We start from the raw sequence: 17,859 nt of genomic DNA on the forward strand, positions 1-17,859 counted from the left end.
GCTGTGGCCTCATTTTCTGTCTTACCTGGGAACTCATTCTGGTCCCTAAGACAGACTTAGGCTGTGGTCAGCATCACTGAGCTTCTACTGGAGTTTAGAGAATGCTAGTGTAAGGTCACCTGGCCTTGTGCAGGTTCAAAATGCCACAGTCACGTGTGGTCCCTTAACCCGCAACACCCAGAGAGTTGCCAAGGAGTGGGCATCAGCAAAGATCCCTCTGTAGCTACTAGCAGCTACCAGCTCAGCCTGACTCCTGAGCCCAAGACAAAGCCTGAGGCTGTGGCTTTAGGCTTCAAACCCCGGTTGGAGGTGCAGGGCTGCCCCTTTGGCTGCCTGCCTAAGGCCAGGCTGTGCCCCTCTTCCCTTTAAACCTAGGAGTGGGCAGCCATCAGCAATGACTAAGAAGAGACTTTGCTTCTTCCTGATTGGCCCTTGCCAATTAAGAGCATTTTATTAAGCTGCTAATTAAAGGCACTTGGTTAGCAGCAGGAGAGGCCGGGTGGGTGCCTGGTGAGATGGAGCTGAAGCCAGGAGAAATTGTTTTCCTCCCCCATGGAAGCAGAGCCTCTCGGAACCCTGTCAGTCCCCCAACCATTCCTGCTGCGCCTACCACGCCCCTTGCTTTCAATTAGTAGCTCTGAGGGGAGTGCGGTCATTACCAAGCCTGCGTCCAGAGCTCCCACCACTACCTCAGACCACAGGAAGCCCTGAGGAGCTGTCCAGGTCCCAAAGCAGCACCTCGGGAAGGAGAGGCCAAGCAGCCCAAGTGAAGGTGGACCTTTACTCTCCCTGCCTCTAGTGAATGTCATCTGGTCCCCATGACTCGGGCTGCTCCCGTATCTACAGGATGACAATGATATAACTTCCTCACCAAAAGACTCGTGTTGCATAGCGTACAAAGAGACCAGTCCCCATTGCTTTCTAAGAGTAGAGCCCCTATAGGCCCTGAGTGAGGGGCTGGTGGCTCTGGGAGTTCCATGTGGGGGACTCTTACTTTCAGGTGCTGGGAATAGAACTTTGGGCTTCGCACATGCCAGGGAAGTGCTGTGGCTCTGAGCTGCGTTCATAAACCACTCCTTGCTCAGATGGCCCTGAGCCCATGTCACCCATGGCCCATTCCCCTTAGCTGCATGGGCCAGCTAGGTTTCATCAGGCAAGCCTTTCCCTCCTGCCAGAGAGGAGGGCTTGGCTGGGACCTAGCACATGGGGCTGGCACACAGGGTCATCAAGGACATGCCATCTTCAGAGCTCTCCTCACCTCTTCCCTTAACTGCAGAATTAGCACCAGCCTAGGCTGGGAGGACAGATTTATGGCTGTGCCCGCCTCCCTCCATTTAACCCGAGTCCGGCCCAGGCTCCAGACACTAAATTAGATTTTTGACAATTAAGGGAGACTAATGGGCACACAGCCTTCCCCAGAGCCAGATATCCAGCAAGGCCATCCTGTAATATCCACATTGGCTAGCCACTCTCCCCCACTGTCCCTGTGGTCTCCCACAGGGTGGCATCTCCCTCCAAACTCTATTCCGCGTGCACTCTAGAGGGCTACCTGCTTCCCTCCCTCCTCTAGCCCCTGGCCCAGTGCTGCTTAGCTGTGGTCCTTTGCTCTCCTGCCTGTCCTTCAGTTTCCTTCTTGCTTTCAGACCACCTCCCTCCACGCCCACCTTCCTCAGGCCCATCCATCTGAATCTGTCCCATTACCAAGAGCAGACTGCAAGCCCCTTGAGGGCAGGGCCTGTGCCTTGTCTGTATCCTAAATTTAGTTTGGTACCCTACAGTACATGCTAAGTGTCCCCTGAGCTCCTGTGTCCTTTCCTCCTGAGCCTCTGGATCTCCATGGCTTCCATGGCCTTCCCCACAGACCATGGACCACCCTTGTGGTCCCTGGGCTGGCTTGGGCTGGATCTCCTTCCCTGCTGGGCCCTCAGCTCTGTCCAGCCTTAAGCTGCTTGGTAATGAGATTGCAGTAAGTGGCGCTGGGGGGAGCTGCTCACACTCACTCAGGCAGACTCATAGCTCTGTCAGGCTGATTGGTCCTGAGTGGAGGCACAAACGGCCCCCCACGGACACGCTGAGATTGGTTATAAAATTACAAGCATTTGTCCTGCTGTCAGTGGCTCCCCTCCCTCCCCTCTGCGTGCCTGCCAGTTCCTGGCTCCCACCCATCCTCTCTCCCCTGGGGCCAGTCCTGAGACCCTAAAGAACTGGCTAGGGGCCACCATCGCATATAGCACCAAGAGTCTGAGGCCACTAACTCTCCATCAGGGTGGCTACAGCTCTGGTTGGTCTCAGATGGCCTGGGCCTGTGCTCAGGTTCCCTAGTCTCTGAGTGTGGTTGGGACTCCAGACTGACAGGCTGTAGAACACTCAAGAGAAAAGAGAGCGTCTCAGTACACCTCAATGGGACAACACTGTCCTAGGCAGAAGGAAGGAGTAACAGGTAGCAAGTGCCACTGACCTGAAGGAGGAAGCAGCAGAAGCCAGGCTGGTCAGAGGAATCCATCTCTTCTCTGTTGAGGTAGCCAGTCATCTACCTCAGCTAAAGACAAATCAGTCCTCAGGAGATTTCCCCTGTCACACCCTGCCGTGGTCTCAGAAGTCCAGGCCAGAGCCAAGAGTCTAGTGTGCTTTGTGAGTGGGCTTAGTCCCTTAGCCTAGCCCCTGCATACGTCCACCTTGAGTCTTGGCAAAAGCCCAGTACCCCAAGCGTGTGTGCCCAGAAATTTTAGACAGCCCTTGTGGCCTCCAGTGGGGGCTCTGGGTTGGGCTTGGAAATGATCATATTCCCTTCTTCCTGGGGCCCTGGCCTGGAGCTCTACCAACCAACCTTGACACTCTAATCCAGACCTTGGCCCTTGGCTATATTTCCAGTTCCAACCCTCAGTCCCTATCTGAGTGTCCCAGGAGCCCTGCCCCTAGGCTCCCCAGCTCCAAGGAAGAGCTTATGGGAGCAGCAGCTCGGTGCTGGCCACAAGGTGTATGCATTCCCTCTCCACTCTCAGCCCAGGATGCACTTGCTGTAATGTGGTGATGGTTCTCTGTCCACCGATGAGGGAGCAGGGCCTCCTGTTACCACCATCCCTATCATGACCCCCAGGCCAACTCCTGCTTTGTGGACGAGAAGGGGACCAGAGGGCCACTCTGTCTGCTGAGCCCCAGGCCTGGAGTAGGCTCAAGGTCTGATCCCTATGCAGGAACTAGGAAGAGCTGATACCTCCAACCAGGGCACTGACGAAAAGGCTGCAGGTCTCCTCCTGGCCACCAGATGTCTCCTTGGTCCAAACTGGCCAGGCATCGACTGCCCACCCCACCCCAGCACGGGTGCCACACCACCCTCCCGGACATGGTGCAGTAAGCCTCAAGACCCCCAGCCTAGTGGCTGGCACTCGGAGTTCCTTGTGGTTCACAGCCTCTGCCTAAGGTGGCCCTCCATTGCCACTCCCCTACACACACACACACACACACTTAAAAGCCACCCAGTCTGATTCCCCAGGCCTAAGGGAGAGGGTGGCGAATGTGGTCAGTGAACAATGGGATGGTCCAGTGAGAGGGAGCTGTCCTCCTCACTGTAGGCCACAGGCCTCTTGGAGACCCTGCTGAGATGAAAGGCCTAGGACAAACACCAGGCCCCCAAATGTCCAGGAAGCTTGTAGGGTCACAAACTCAATTCTGTGGCGTTTACTGTGTGACACTGGGTAAGTTCCCTGGCCTTAGCTTCCTACTTATGAAATGGGAGCAAGAAGGGCACCCTGCCCACATCACTGTATATATACAGAGGCCTGGAATGGTGGTGCACGCCTTTAATCTCAGATCACTATATATATATATATATATATATATATATATATATATATATATATATATACAGAGGCCTGGAATGGTGGTGCACGCCTTTAATCTCAGCGCTTGAGAGACAGAGGTACGTGGATCTCTGTGAGTTTGAGCCAGCCTGGGTTACATAGTAAATCACAGGCTGATGGGTAGCAAGAACTGCAAGACGGACTCTCCTTGGCATGGATGACTGCCAACTCCAGGTACTCAGATACCGTGGGGAATGGGAGCCCAGGGACATGATGGAGTACCATCCAGACTGCAGAAGCACTTCTGCCCCAGAGGACTGGCTGGTGTCAGTTGGAAGCCTGTACACAGCTTTGCCCTGTGTGTATACAGGATGGCCAGGCTGGAACTGGAACAGACCATGGGGAAAGAGCAGGGCTGCTCTGGCCTGATACTGATGGTGGGTCTAGGCAAGAGAGCTGGCCTTGGAGATAAGGCTGCAGAGAAGGGCAGGGCACAGAGATGGGTGTACCTGTGCCTCCCACTTCCTGCTCCAGATTCTTCTGCCTTTCCCCACAGAGCCTCTCTTTTGCCCGCCCCCCCCCCAAAGCCCCTCTTCCCCAGTGACCCTCTGCCTCCAGCAGGGCCCCTGTCAGGGTGACTAGGAGGCCCCTGCTGGAGGGAAGAGCTACCTAGCGGTAAGTATGCGCAACATTACATATGTATATTGGAGAGTAAATAACCCCAAAAAGTGCCTTGTAAATAGACTCCGAGTTTATCCTTTATTAATGAGGCACCGAGTGCCCTGCTGTTTTAGAGCAGCGAGACTTTCATAATATCAAAACCTAAATTACACTTGCGTCTCTCATCCCAGGGACGGGATGAGCAGAGCCGTGGCGGCTGGGGCTCTGCTTACAGAGTGAGTAAGCGGGAATCCCTCCCTCCTCTGGGGACCACTTGGTACCTTCTGGTTGGAAAGAGGACAGGAATACATGTGTGCATATGGGGGGTGCATGCACCCACACACCAGGCTCCAGAGAACTGCACTGTCAGGCCTCGGGGTACAGGGTGGAATGGTCCCCCTGGCCCTTGGTTTGGACTTTGCAGCTCACTCCCAGGCTCTGGAGCTTGAGGGACAGGATTGGGGCCCAAGATGCATCACTGGGACCACATCACTCCCCACCTCTCAGCTTGGGCTCATCGAAGGGTGTGGCATGGTGACACCCCATCCTCACAAGCAGGTTGTCCGTGGTGTCCGTGGACCAGAGGTGCTGGATGTTGACACCAGGGCGTGTGCAGTGTGGGTGAGAGGGTACTTGATGACAAGGATGCCTGGTTCCTCTCTAGCAGTGGATATTTATGTTGTGATTTATAACAGTGGCAAGACCACAGCTCTGAAGTAGCATTGGAAATAGCGGGACTGCATTGAAGTGTCGTAGCGTTAGGAAGGCCAAGAACCACTGCCCTACAGGCCTGGACCCGTACCCTCTGCGCTGTCCTCAGAGCTCCGGTGCCCCCTGGCTCTCGGGTCAAGGTCAAGCCAGTGAGTGACACCGGCCCTTCTCACCTCGCCAGTCGCCATGTGCTTCTAGCACCATTCCCCGTACTGTGGGGCAGGAACCTGGCTTCTCTGGGTCACCCTATCCCTGAGGTCCCTGAGGGGCTGTGTCACTCCCATCGCAGGGCAGTCCAGTGAGGCCAAGGTGGGCAGGTGGGGGTGGTGTGGCAGGATTTACAACCTGGCTGGCCAGGCTTCTGGTGCTCTGGTGGGCGTCATGTCCAATCTGTCCCATTATATGGACAGTTGAGTTTAATAGTCATTGTGTGATCACTCCAAGCCCAGCAAACATGGCGGGGCAACACCCCCTCCACGCGAGCCGCCCGCTCCCCAGCCACACGGCCCATCCGTACAGTAAATTAAAAATATGAATCACTTCTCCCCAAATGCTCGTCTTGTCAGCCTCTGTGTTGCCTTCATTTGTATTACCTTAATTTAATGTTAATTATGGTCTTCATTTACAAGGAACAAGCGGCCCTGCTCTGCCAAGGGACCTTCCTCCTCCCCCCTCTGCCCAGGAGGGAGAAGCCGAGGGAGAAGGGGAATTTTTTTTTGGGGGGGGAACTGCAGAAGAAATAAGGAGGGGAGTAGAGGGAGGGTACGAGATGAGATCTGGCCCGGCAGTGCCTGGTGGCCTTTCTTGGAGGGAGTTGGCACCCCCTCCTCACTCGTTCTGTCCTCAATCATTTATCCATTCAATAGCTACTTACTGAGCACCTAATATGTGCCAGGCAACCAGAGACCACGCAGATGGGGGAGGTGTCTACCTAATAAGGGCTAATGGGGTCCCCTCTGCCACCCTGAGGCAAAGGAGCTAGAAAGCAGCATCAGGAAGGCAGACATAGCTCTTTGGGGAGTGGGCTGGCACCTGGCCCACCCAGAGGGCACAGAACACAACGGTTTTTCTTTTCCTCCAAGCTCCTCCGCTGGCTATCAGTAGCATCCTTTCCACAGTCAGCCTTGTACCCCTTCCAAGTGGGAAGTCCTTTTGGCAGTCTTCACTGAGTCCCTCTTGCTACAGATCAGTCTGGGCTAAAAGCTTGAGTGGAGCCAGGAGTGGAAAGGTGACTCCCGGGCCACATATACTGTTTCCGGAGGGCTTGGAGGAAGGAACCCATTGTCCTGGCAACCACTATCAGGCTGTCCTGTCCTGTGGCCTCTCCCCAAGGCCTTGGGTCTGACAATCCCAGGAGGCCTGAATGTGACGTTTTGGCGGCTGCTGGGCTGCCAGTGGGACACAGTCACACGCAGGTCAGAAGAGCCGTGGGGTGTCATGCAAGCGCACAAAGGGAACTGGCAGAAGGCCACCTGCACGGCCCCTCCTCCCCACCCCCAAGGCTGCGGAAGAGCTGCAGCTGGGAACATCTGCCCGACAAGGCCCTTCTGCGCAGCCTGTTATGCAGCCATCTCTAAGGAGTTCTGGTCCACGCACAAATACATGTGCCCCCCCCGGCCCGTGTCCCCCCCAGGTTTCATGCGCTGGTGTGTATATGCAGGAACGCGTGTCCAGCAGGCCCATGTGCCTGTGACCCCCTCCCGCTGTCAGGCGAGCTGATGACATTGGCAGAGGAAAGTGATGACAAATGCCCGTTATCAGCGAACGAGGCCGATGACAAATGGGCGGGCGCCCGAGCAGCCCCATTACGCTGTAATAACAGAAGATGGATGGCCTGGCGCCCCCCCAGCCCCGCCCCCACCCGCCCGCGCCGGTAACGGGAGCCCATCCGGCTCCGCCCGCCGGGGAGGGAGCCGCTGCGGCCGCCCGCTGCCAATCCCGGCGGCGGAGACGCCCCAGCCCGGAGCGGGGGAGACCACGCGGCCGCCCGCGGCGGAGGAACAAAGCGGCGGGCTCGGGGGCCGCGCGGGGCGTCCCGCCTGCCAGGACACGCAGCTGTGCACACACATGGCCTGCACACGCGCCAGCCGCCTGTGTCCTTGCACGGTGCACCTGCGGCTCTTGTCCAGGCACAACCCCAACCTCGCAGGGCCAGGCACACCCGTCCTTTCTTGCCTGCCACGTGGATCTGGGCACACGGCTGCCCGCGGACACCCACGCGCAGAGCCATACCGACCCACGCGCTGGATTCCTGCACAGACCGTTTACAAGCTGGGGGCGGTGTTATACGCCTGTATGACCAGCGCTAGAGGAGCTGAGGCAGGAGGATGGCGAGGTCCAGGCAGGCTACATTTTAGCCGAACCCAGTCTAAGCACAAACAAAAGCCTTGGGAACGGGGCCCGGGGATGTGATTGAGTTGGTCTAGTGGGTTTGAGCTCCAGAACCACATAAACCAGGGTGCTGGCACACGTCTGTAATCCTAGCACTTGGGAGGGAAAGAGGTCAGAAGTTCAAGGTCACCTTCACTTACATTACTTGAACTTGAACACAAGTTCAAGGCCGGCGGGGAATGCATGGGAGACCCTGTGGTAAAGGGGGCAGGGACCGGGAGAAAGCACTTGCGTTGAAGCGCCTGTGTGCCTTCTGTGTGACAGCATACAGCAGAGACGCATTCGCCTGTACGCAGGCCTGGCACACTGCTCCGTGTGCGGGAGTCCTCGTGTCCACACGTGAACACACAGGCAGATGTCCACAGCTGCATCAACAAATATTAACTGAGCCCCTGCCGTGCAGGTGTCAGCTGGCACTGGGGGGATCCGATGATGGATAGGGCACGGTCGGCATCGCCTAAAATGCTAGGCGTGCTGGAGGGGCCAGACAAATGGCTACGAGGGAAGGTGGAAGATGTGTGCTTTGACCCAGCACATCCTTTATCGTGTGGAAAAGCCGAGAGCCTTCCTGGAGGAGGCCGCCGGGGGTGGAGTGAATCTTCTAGAAGAATTGAATTCTGTGCAAAATCTAATACAGACAGGAGAATGCAGGGAGTGGGCGGGGCCAGTAGTCCAGGTGAGCAGCCTTGGAGAGTGACTAGGGGAAGTTTTTTGTTTTTGGGTTTTGTTGTTGTTGTTGTTGTTATCATTACAATTTATTCAATATGTATCCCTGCTGTAGCCCCCTCCCTCATCATCTCCCAGTCCTGCCCTCCCTCTGACTTCTCCTTCCATGCCCCTCCCCCAGTCCACTGATAGGGGAGGTCCTTCCATCTGACTCTAGCCTATCAGGTCTCATCAGGACTGGCAAGGCTGCTCCTCCTACCCCTCAAGGGGAGGTGATGGGCCCCTGAATTCATGTCAGAGACAGCCCCTGTTCCCCTTACTAGGGACCCACTTGGAGACTGAGCTGCCTTGCCTACATCTGTGCAGGGGTTCTAGATTATCTCCATGCATGGTCCTTGGTTGGAGTATCTGTCTCTACAGGACCCCTAGGCTCAGATTTTTTTGGCTCTGTTCTCCTTGTGGAGCTCCTGTCCCCTCCTGGTCTTTCTATCTCCTCCTTCTTTCATAAAATTCCATGCACTCTGCCCAAAGTTTGCTTATGCGTCTCAGCCTCTGCTTTGATACCTCAGTCAGTAGAGTCTTTCAGAGGCCCTCTGTAGTAGGCGCTTGTCCTGTTCTCTGTCTTCTCCTGCTTCCAATGTTTATCATATTTGCCCTTCTGAATGAGGATTGAGCATCTTCCCTAGGGTCTTCCTTGTTGTTTAGCTTCTTTAGGAGTATAGATTGTGGTATGTTTATCCTGTGTTATATGTCTAATATTCACTTATGAGTATATAGCATGTGTGTCTTTCTGCTTCTGGGATACCTCACTTAAAATAATCTTTTCTAGTTCCCACCATTTGTCTGCAAATTTCATGATTTCCTTGTTTTTAATAGCTGAGTGGTAACCTAGCTGCCCCTCAATGGGGGAATGGATACAGAAATTCGGCAAAGGCTTTCCCAGGCTCCTACAGAGGCAGGCAGGCAGCTGGGAGGCGGGAGCAGTTCCGGTGACAGACAGGAGGATGGAGAATGCAGCATCAAGTCACTGGATGGGAAAGGAGGCTGACTTCACTGATGTGTAACCTGTGCTGCCCCAGGGAGCTTGATTCCCAAGAACCCTGAGCTTGTTATATTAATTCTGTCTCCATCTCGAAACTCCTTGTAACTTTTAAATTAGGAACTCTATGTTTTTATGAACCCTGAAACACTATGTAGCCAGACCTGGGGGCTGGAACTCCTTGATTTGTGGGCTGAGGTGACAGGGAGGTTTGGAGGAGAAGGTAAGGTGCCTGTGGCTTGGAACAGGTTATGCAAAAAGCTAGAAATAAGGGATGAAATAAGGGATGGATGGAAATTTAGGGCCTCTACCAGGACCTGCTGCCTTGTGTGTCTTTGCCCTTACTACTCTGCAAGGAGTTCATGCCCTTTGCACACCTGCTCCGCGTACTCCCAGCATATGGCTCCTGAACCCCAGCACGTGGCAGCCACATGGTCGTGGTCCATTGAATGACGCTGTGAATGCACTGACAGATGCTCACACAGGAGCCCACAGGTGTCTGTCTGGCACCCTCAGGCCCGAGGCCACTCCCACTGCCCTAGCCTTCCAAGGCAGTTCTGTCACTTGGGTTTAATACAGAAGCAGGATTCTCTTCTCCTCTGTGGCCTTCATCGGGCGTCTTCTTTGAAGTCAGAGCTGACAATGATTAAGGAGAAGCCAACAGAAGAAGGACCAGGCCCCTGAAGCAGAGGATTGGTGAGGTAATAGTTGGAAAGCATTAGGTCAGATTCCAGGTCTCAGGGCTTCCCTCTGCTGACTGCTCAGTGAGGACTCTCCAAGCTTCAATCACCCCTCTGCCACACGCATGAGCACGCACACACATACACAGAATGGGACAGAGGTGGAAAAGTCCACACTGGCATCCAGGTTCTGATGTGGACTGCTGGCGGAGAGGCAGGAACCCAAGCCACACATCTGGGCTGCTCACCTCCATCCAGCGCTCTAAAATAGACTGGGAGCTGGGGCATCTCAAACAGGGACCAGGAAGGTGGTAGACCCCAGAGGAGGAGGCACTGGTCCTTTTCCAGAAGTGCCCACATGATGTGGGTAGGAATGGGGACGCCTCCCACCCCAATTCGCATGCAAACAGGATCCTGGACAAATGAAGTGTCTTGAAAACAGAGGCAAACAGTGACACCTTGGTAGCTAGAGATGAAAGGTGGGAGCAGACTCAGAGAGATGGCCAAAGAGAGAGACAGGGAGGAGCCGAACCAGCAGACCTGACCACTGCACAGCCTTCCTCCATCCTCTCCAAGGCCCCCTCCCTGTGCCTGGTAGCAATTCTAAATGCCAACTTCACTTCCCCAGAAAGTGACTTCTTCCCATCTGTGGCAAGGGACCCACACAGGTGGCCCTCCCCTTCGGATAGCCCACTCGAGGTCTCCTCAGTGTGTTCAGGTGCTATGCCTGCCCCCGTTCCTGCTGGCTTAACCACCAAACCTGTCAAGATCTCGGCCTTGGGGAGCCTCCTCCTCTTGCAAGGAGACTTCAGGAATGGGCACCAAGCTGGGAATGGGGGTGGGGGTGGGGGTTGCGGGGAGAAGGGATGGACCTCGGCTCTCACTTCACTTTTTCTGTAGTGTTATTGACCCGTCATTAGTTATCCGTCCAAGGTCACCAGATCTGGCCCAGCCATAAATCACCGCCGCTGGGGGGAGGGGGGCGCGAAGAGGGGGAGCACCCTAGGAGTGAAGGAATCGGTGCAGAGTGTAGCCAGGAAGGGTCGTCAGGCTCGTGGGCACCCGCCCCAGCCCTTGTGACCGTCCCTCTCCTCCCCCCCCCCCCGCCCCCGCCACTCTTCCCCGGCTCCATCTCTTTTACCGCCGGGCTGTGTCTAGACAGGCTGGGCTGAGAAAAAGGGTGACCAGGGCAGAGGATTGTCCCCTGTCATCTCACTCATAGCTCTTCCAGGTTCTAATTCTCATCAACAAGAACAGAAATCCTGAAGGTGAAACTGAGGCACAGAGTCGTGGCCCGAGATGAGTCCTGACGGGAGTCCCACCTCGGTCACTATCGGCCTCACATCCGCAGTTCCTCCCTACTCCAGGCGGGTGCTGCAAGGGTCCCTCGGCCCTCGGAAGGTCGTGGATCCGCGTCCTCATCGGGTGCCTCCTCCCGAGGAGCTGTTTCCCCAGTGCCCCGTCCTAGAGGCGCCGCCGGCCCTCTTCTACCGAGCTTGCCCGGCTTGGCCACCAACCTCTTCGCCGGTCCTCGTGCGCCCTCTGCCGGTGGCTCTCGGGAAGCGCGCTCGCCGTCCCCGCCCTGCGCAGAGGGCTGCTAGGACAGCCTGGCACCCAGGCCCAAGGCAGCAAGGAGCGCTGAGTACCTCTGCTTTTGGAACACCCTCGCACCGGGATCCCAGGAAACTCCTTTGTCTGTTCAAGAGTGGAGCGAGTGAGGACAGGAAAGCTGAACTTGAGACAGGCCAGGCTCCAAGTATATGGGTCATCTGTCACTTGGCACCTCCCCGGAGACCTTGACAGGCAGATAGGTCTTTGGGTGAGAAGGGCCATGGGGGTCCTGAGACAGCAGGAAGGACCTTGATTCTCTGAGACATTGGAGTGGGGAGCTGAGGTGTTCCCTCTAGGTTGGAGCGGCAGCAGAGGTTTCCAGGGCTTTGTTTTTCTGGAGCCATCGTCCTGGGAGCAGGGACAGCCCAGGGCTGAGTCCTTCCCCGTTTGGTGTTTGACTGGTAGGCAGGAGGGTGACTGACCAAATTCAGATTTCTGGATCAAACTGAACTGAAAGTACTCCACACAAAAGGCCGAAGGGGTGAGACACAATCCACCAGGGCCTGCGAGGAGCTGGGGGCAGGAGCGCCTCAGGCAGAACTCCTCCCGCCCTGCCCTGCGGTGGAGCCCAGGCCTGGGACTGTGAGGGCGGGACTGGTGTTCGCCAGCGTGCGCTCAACCCTGGCAGGCCTCGGGAGCTGGCACTGCCGTCACTCAAAGTCCTCCGTGATGCTGTAGACAGCTGGGCAGCCCCTCCAGAACAGGAACTAACAAATCAACCCCCTGGTCGGAGTCAGGCTTGTGGGCTGAGCTGAGAATCTTGAGTCCACAGACAGCTGGGGATACTGTCCTGAAAACCTTTCTCAGAAGCAAACGTAACCCTGGGTTCAGGGCGGCGGTCAGCATCAGCAACTCCATCTGCAGACTCTGGAGTAAGAGCAGTCAGGAGCTGGGGCAGAAAGCCCCGTTAGATCTGTGCAGAGCACAACAAGGGGATCAGCTGGGCCGAGTCACAGGGCACCATTTATTTCTGACGCTCATGTGTTGCATGACTTGGGATAAGAAAAAGAACCTTTTTGGGACTTGGGTTCTTTTTCCCTTAAGATTTATTTTTAGAACTGTGTGTGTATCCCCACCTATGGGATGTACACTTGAGTGAGTGCAGGTGCCTGTGGAGACAGAGGCAGAGGTTCTTGGAAGCCAGGGCTCCAGGACTTGTGAGCTGCCCACTGTGGGTGCTGGGAATCGAACTCGGGTCCAGGGACATGAAAGAGCAGTACATGCTCTTGACCCCTGAGCCATCTTTGCAGCCGGGGCTTCGGTTTTTCATCTGTAACGTGGAGATCCGAGCCTAGCAGGAGACCGCATACTGCATGGGAAAACTGCCCAGATGAACCGGCCCCGTGGTTCAGGTAACCCAGGGCCCCGAGTCTCCTTCCGTACCCTGCACAGAATTAACTGGCCTTTCCAGCCTTCTGCAAGTCCCACGGGTCTCAAACATCTCTTTTCCTGTTCTGCACCCAGAATGCATGTTTGAAATGCCATTTTGGGAAGGAGAGACATGCGTTTGTTGGAAAGGGCACCGCACAAGCAGACAGCGCTGCTGCCCGCGCCCGGGTGCTGGAAGTTTCTGCAGGAGCGACTGCACAGGCGTTTCTCCTGGTTAGACCTCACGGCAAACCATCCCCCAGGCTCCAGGCTTCACCCGGTCACAGGCCGCACACTGAAAGGCTTGCCAGGATCCGATCTCATGAAAAGCTACAGAGAAGACTGAGGAGTTTGGAGACTGGGAGCAATTGATGCCCTGGGAAAATCTGGGGGAGGGGCGCCATATTAACAGAGTCCCCAGATTTCCCGACCCCAGTTCCAACTCCGCCCCGTGCACCTCAGATGCTTCCTGAGATAGCCCCCACCCCAGGCTTCCTGTATGTCCCCTACTGTTGTGTAGCACACTTTCACGCACTCAGCCCCTTACTGCCGTGGAGGGGTGCAGGGTCAGTCACCTGAGCTCACTGCCTAGGGTCCCACAGGCTGAACTGACAGCACTGGATGGCCTGGGATCCCCGTGGGGCGCTAAAGAAAAAGTCCTTGCACGCTCCTGTTCCTGGCTGGCAGGAGCCGGTTCCTGGAGCTGCAGGACTGAAGTTCTGTTTCTTGCTGAGCATCAGCTCCTTGGGGCCCCCCAGAGGTCGTGCTCATGCTTCCGAGCTCTTCCACCGCCCTTCTGCTGCCAGACAGAGACCGCTCTGCTTTTAAAGGGCCTGTGCAGTTAAATAACATCCCCTTTGCCACGTAATAAAACATAACCGCGGGGGCTGGAGAGATGGCTCAGCAGTTAGGAGCACTGGCTGCTCTTCCAGGGGACCTGGGTTCAATTCCCAACACCCACATGGCAGCTCACAAGTGCACATAAAAATGAAATCATTAAAACCAAACCAAACCATAACCACAGAGCTTGCACCCTACAGCAGAATGTTCTACCCAGTCTCAAAAGGCGAGGCCCCTAGGGATCGTGCTCACCCTCCCCAGCCTCTCAGGTAGGTGGACACATCCTCACTCCCAGGTCTAGCCCTCCTGATCTATGTGGGATATTGGACCAATCACTGTTCATGTCTGGTCTTAAGTTTCCTCCCTTGTAAATAAGGCTGAAGGCTGGATGGAATTGACAGACGTCTTGTCTCACAGAACAAGATGGAAGCAGTTAGAGGAATCGTGATCCTTTAGACTGGAGCCCCACCTCCAAGGGAGGCACAGGACAGAGTGCCTCCCTAAAACATTCCACCCAGCCTGAGCACAGCAGCCCTAATTGAAGCTGAGCAGGAGCTGTGAAGGTCATAGGCATAGCACAGCTCAGCTCAGCACACAACTCAGCTCAGCACAGCACAGCACACAGCACAGCACAGCTCAGCTCAGCTCAGCCCAGCTCAACTCAGCACAGCACACAGCTCAGCACAGCACACAGCACAGCACAGCACACAGCACAGCACAGCTCAGCTCAGCTCAGCTCAGCACAGCACACAGCACAGCACAGCACAGCACAGCTCAGCACAGCACAGTACAGCACAGCACACAGCACTGTACAGGATAGCTCAGCACAACACAGCACAGTACAGCACAGCACAGCTCAGCACACAGAACAGTACAGGATAGCTCAGCACAGCACAGCACAGCACAGCACAGCACAGCACAGCACACAGCACAGCACAGGGGCCAGTGCTTGGAATACAGCCATCGTGCCAGTTGTCCTGAGAGTGGTCAAACATCAGCGATGCCCACAGGAACCCTCAGGGCACCTTGGGTCCATCCTGGCAAGGTGGCTTGTATTTAGTTGAGGGAGTGGAGTGGGACAAAGCTCAAGTGGGTGGCCAACTCCTTGTTTCAGCCTCACCTCTCAGTTCCATCCAGCTTCCCGCCCTCCTCCCCAGCTTCCCCTGTCTGCAACCCCCCCCCCCCGTGTGGCTCAGCCTTCTTGGGTTCTCCCTGTCCTTCTAATCCCGCTCAAGATGGTCACCTGTCTTAATGTCAGCTTCCTGAGCCCTCTGGGTGCCTGTCGATCTTGGGAGGCGCCTCCCAAAGGAACACAACCCCATCTTTCTCCCAGGCTCCCTCCTGCTCTCCCCAAGGGAGGGCCAATTTCAGTTTGAGCATACAAGCTCCGCTTTGGGGGTCATCTCCCACCAAGGCAGAGGGACTGGAAGAAGACCCTCCCAACTCCATCCAAGCGCGGGAGCTGGGTAAGAGGTGGGAAAATGAATATTAATTTATCATGATTAGGCAAATCCGGCAGGGAGAGCCGATTCAGGCGGAGGAGGCTAAAAAGATGAATTTCAGCAATAAAATTAAATAAGGACGGACGGGCAGCCCCTCCTCCCTCCTGCTTTGCTGATCTCTCTCTTTCTTACAATTTATGAGGCCAATTATGAAGATGGGGTTGGAAGTTCCTGGAACTTCACTAAATGCAAACGGCGGTCCCTGCTGTTCCCATCAAATTAATTAACCGCGTGGTATTGATGGCCGCTCAAGGCTGACGCAAGCGGCCCGCCCTGCGGCCTCCTCCATGGACACAAGGACCCAGAGCTCCTAGTCCAGCCAGGACTCTGCCACCTTCCTAGCCCCTGACCAGCACCACCAGGGTCCCCTTCCGGCCCACACACCTGCCTGAGCCCTGGTGACTTGGGGCCTGTACCCAGAGGCTAGCTAGAGCCACTGGACTCATCCATAAGATGTAAACATGCAGCCACAGGCACAGGGCCCAGAGACGAGTGGTAAGCACACAAACAGGCAGCCACACCGTCAGTCAAACACCAGCACACATGCAATGGTGGCTGAGCTGAGGCTTCGGAGCAGGCGAGTAAGGGCACTGTCTGCAGCTACAGGCTTGTTCACCCAGGGCGAGGCCTGAGCCAGGCAGACTCTACACAGAGGCTCCACTCGACAGGGATAGGTCATGGATTCAGGGCATCTTCTGGCAGCTTCCTCAGAGTCCTTCCAGCATCCCTTCAACCCCTGGGCATCTCCTTGTCTCTCAGCCCAGGGCCTTCTTCAGAGTTGCTCTTCCACAGGGGAGCGGGGCTGAGATCACAGAGTAAGGCCAATGAGACCTGGTTCAGAGTCTCAGACTGGCTTTTCTTTGGGGCCTTAGGTGGGAGAGTTCTCCAGTTCCAGAAGCTGGAAGCAGGGCTTCCCATGACTTCCAGGAAACTGGCTGGCCAGTTCTGACAGGAGGGCAGAGTGGACACAGGGCCATACTGGAGCCCATTCTTAAGCTCAGGCAGCTGTGACTTCCTCCCCAGCGCCTTCTCAGAAAGCAGGAATGTGTCCTCCCCTGCTGGGGAAGGGGGGATGCAAGGCCAGTTTTCAAGTTGTATCCCCTTTGTCCTGGCAAGAAGAGTCCCATTCCTACCAAAGGGGCAAGAACCTCATGATTCTGGAGAAGCCTTCCCACCCTACCATGTCTCCTCCAGGTGTGGGCCAGGGATGCCTGGCATGTGCCTGCACCTGTCTACCTCAGCAGCCAGAGCTCCAGATACAAGCTTGGTTCACAGGCTGGTTATGGCCATCACCCACATTGTCAGCCCAGGCCCTGGGTAAACACAGGGTTTCTGTCTAGCAGGGATAGATCATACCACCCTATGAGGACTTGTGTCATAGGCATAAAATGTCAGAGGGTGGCTGAAATGACCAGAGGCCCACAGCAACCCAGAAGGGGGCTGGGGCCTCCTTTTCCCACAGGGACAAGTCACAGGTCTCCTGACTTGAGGCAGGACAGTGAGAGACCAAGACATACAGTATTGGCACACTGATGTTGCAGGAGAAAACGGAAGACTGGAGGCTTAAAAGAACACGAAGCTAAGCTGGGCAGTGGTGGTGCACACCTTTAATCCCAGCACTCAGGAGGCAGAGGCAGAAAGATCTCCGAGTTCGAGGCCACCCTGATCCACAGCACCAGTTCCAGGACAGCCAGGGCTACACAGAAAAACAAATAAAAACAAAACAAAACAGGGCCACTCTGTGCAGAACACAAGTCTCTGGAAAGAATGGCACTTCACAGAGGCTTTGGGTCCTTGGACGTGGCTGCTTGCCAGTTTGGTGAGGGCTGTACAGTGGCTCTCACCTCTTTCCCCAGTGGGACTCATGCAGACCAGGCCCCAGCTTTGGTGTCAGGGGACTAGGCTTGAGCTGGAGGCCTGTTCTCGAGGTTAGCGTCCAGGACTGTTTTATTCCCTTTGAGATGCCTTGAACTTCCTACATAGCCCAGGCTAGCCTAGAACTTATGATTTTCCTGCCTTCTGAGTATCTGCAACTGAAGGTATGTGTGGCACTGCCCAGATAGAGGCCAGGATTGAGACCAAGGAGGCAAAAGCCAACTCTGGGATTCTACAAACACACATCTGCACACGCACACACAACCTTCACACTCCACAGACTAGAGTTTCTGGATTTAAGCTTCCCTCACGTTCCACCTTGAAATTTCCCAATAGCGTCCTGCGGTCTCTCCAGGAAGCCTTCTGTTTTTGGGCCCATCGTTTTTTAGACCTTCCAGATTCCCACCCCTGCCTGCTGTCGTGCAATGCCCAGGCTCAGAAGCTGCTGTATACTGTGGACTCACTCCCATCTGCTCCATCAAACACTGGAGCCCCAACCTCGGCACCCTCTCCTCAGCTGGTTCACACTGGCCCTGAGGTCTGGTGCCGCCTCTCAGGTCGGCCATCTTCCTACGATCCTTTCCCCCTCCTCATCCAGGTCCCAAGCTCCCATTGCTGTCTGTGCTATGCAGTCTGTGTTTCTTACCATTTCCTACACATACTGCCGCCTCTGCTCACGCCCCACAACAGTCCCGTCACAGGGCCGTAGGAGCTTG

The sequence above is a fragment of the Meriones unguiculatus genome, chromosome 1 (assembly GCF_030254825.1).
Source record: "Meriones unguiculatus strain TT.TT164.6M chromosome 1, Bangor_MerUng_6.1, whole genome shotgun sequence".
NCBI classification, from domain to species: domain Eukaryota; kingdom Metazoa; phylum Chordata; class Mammalia; order Rodentia; family Muridae; genus Meriones; species Meriones unguiculatus.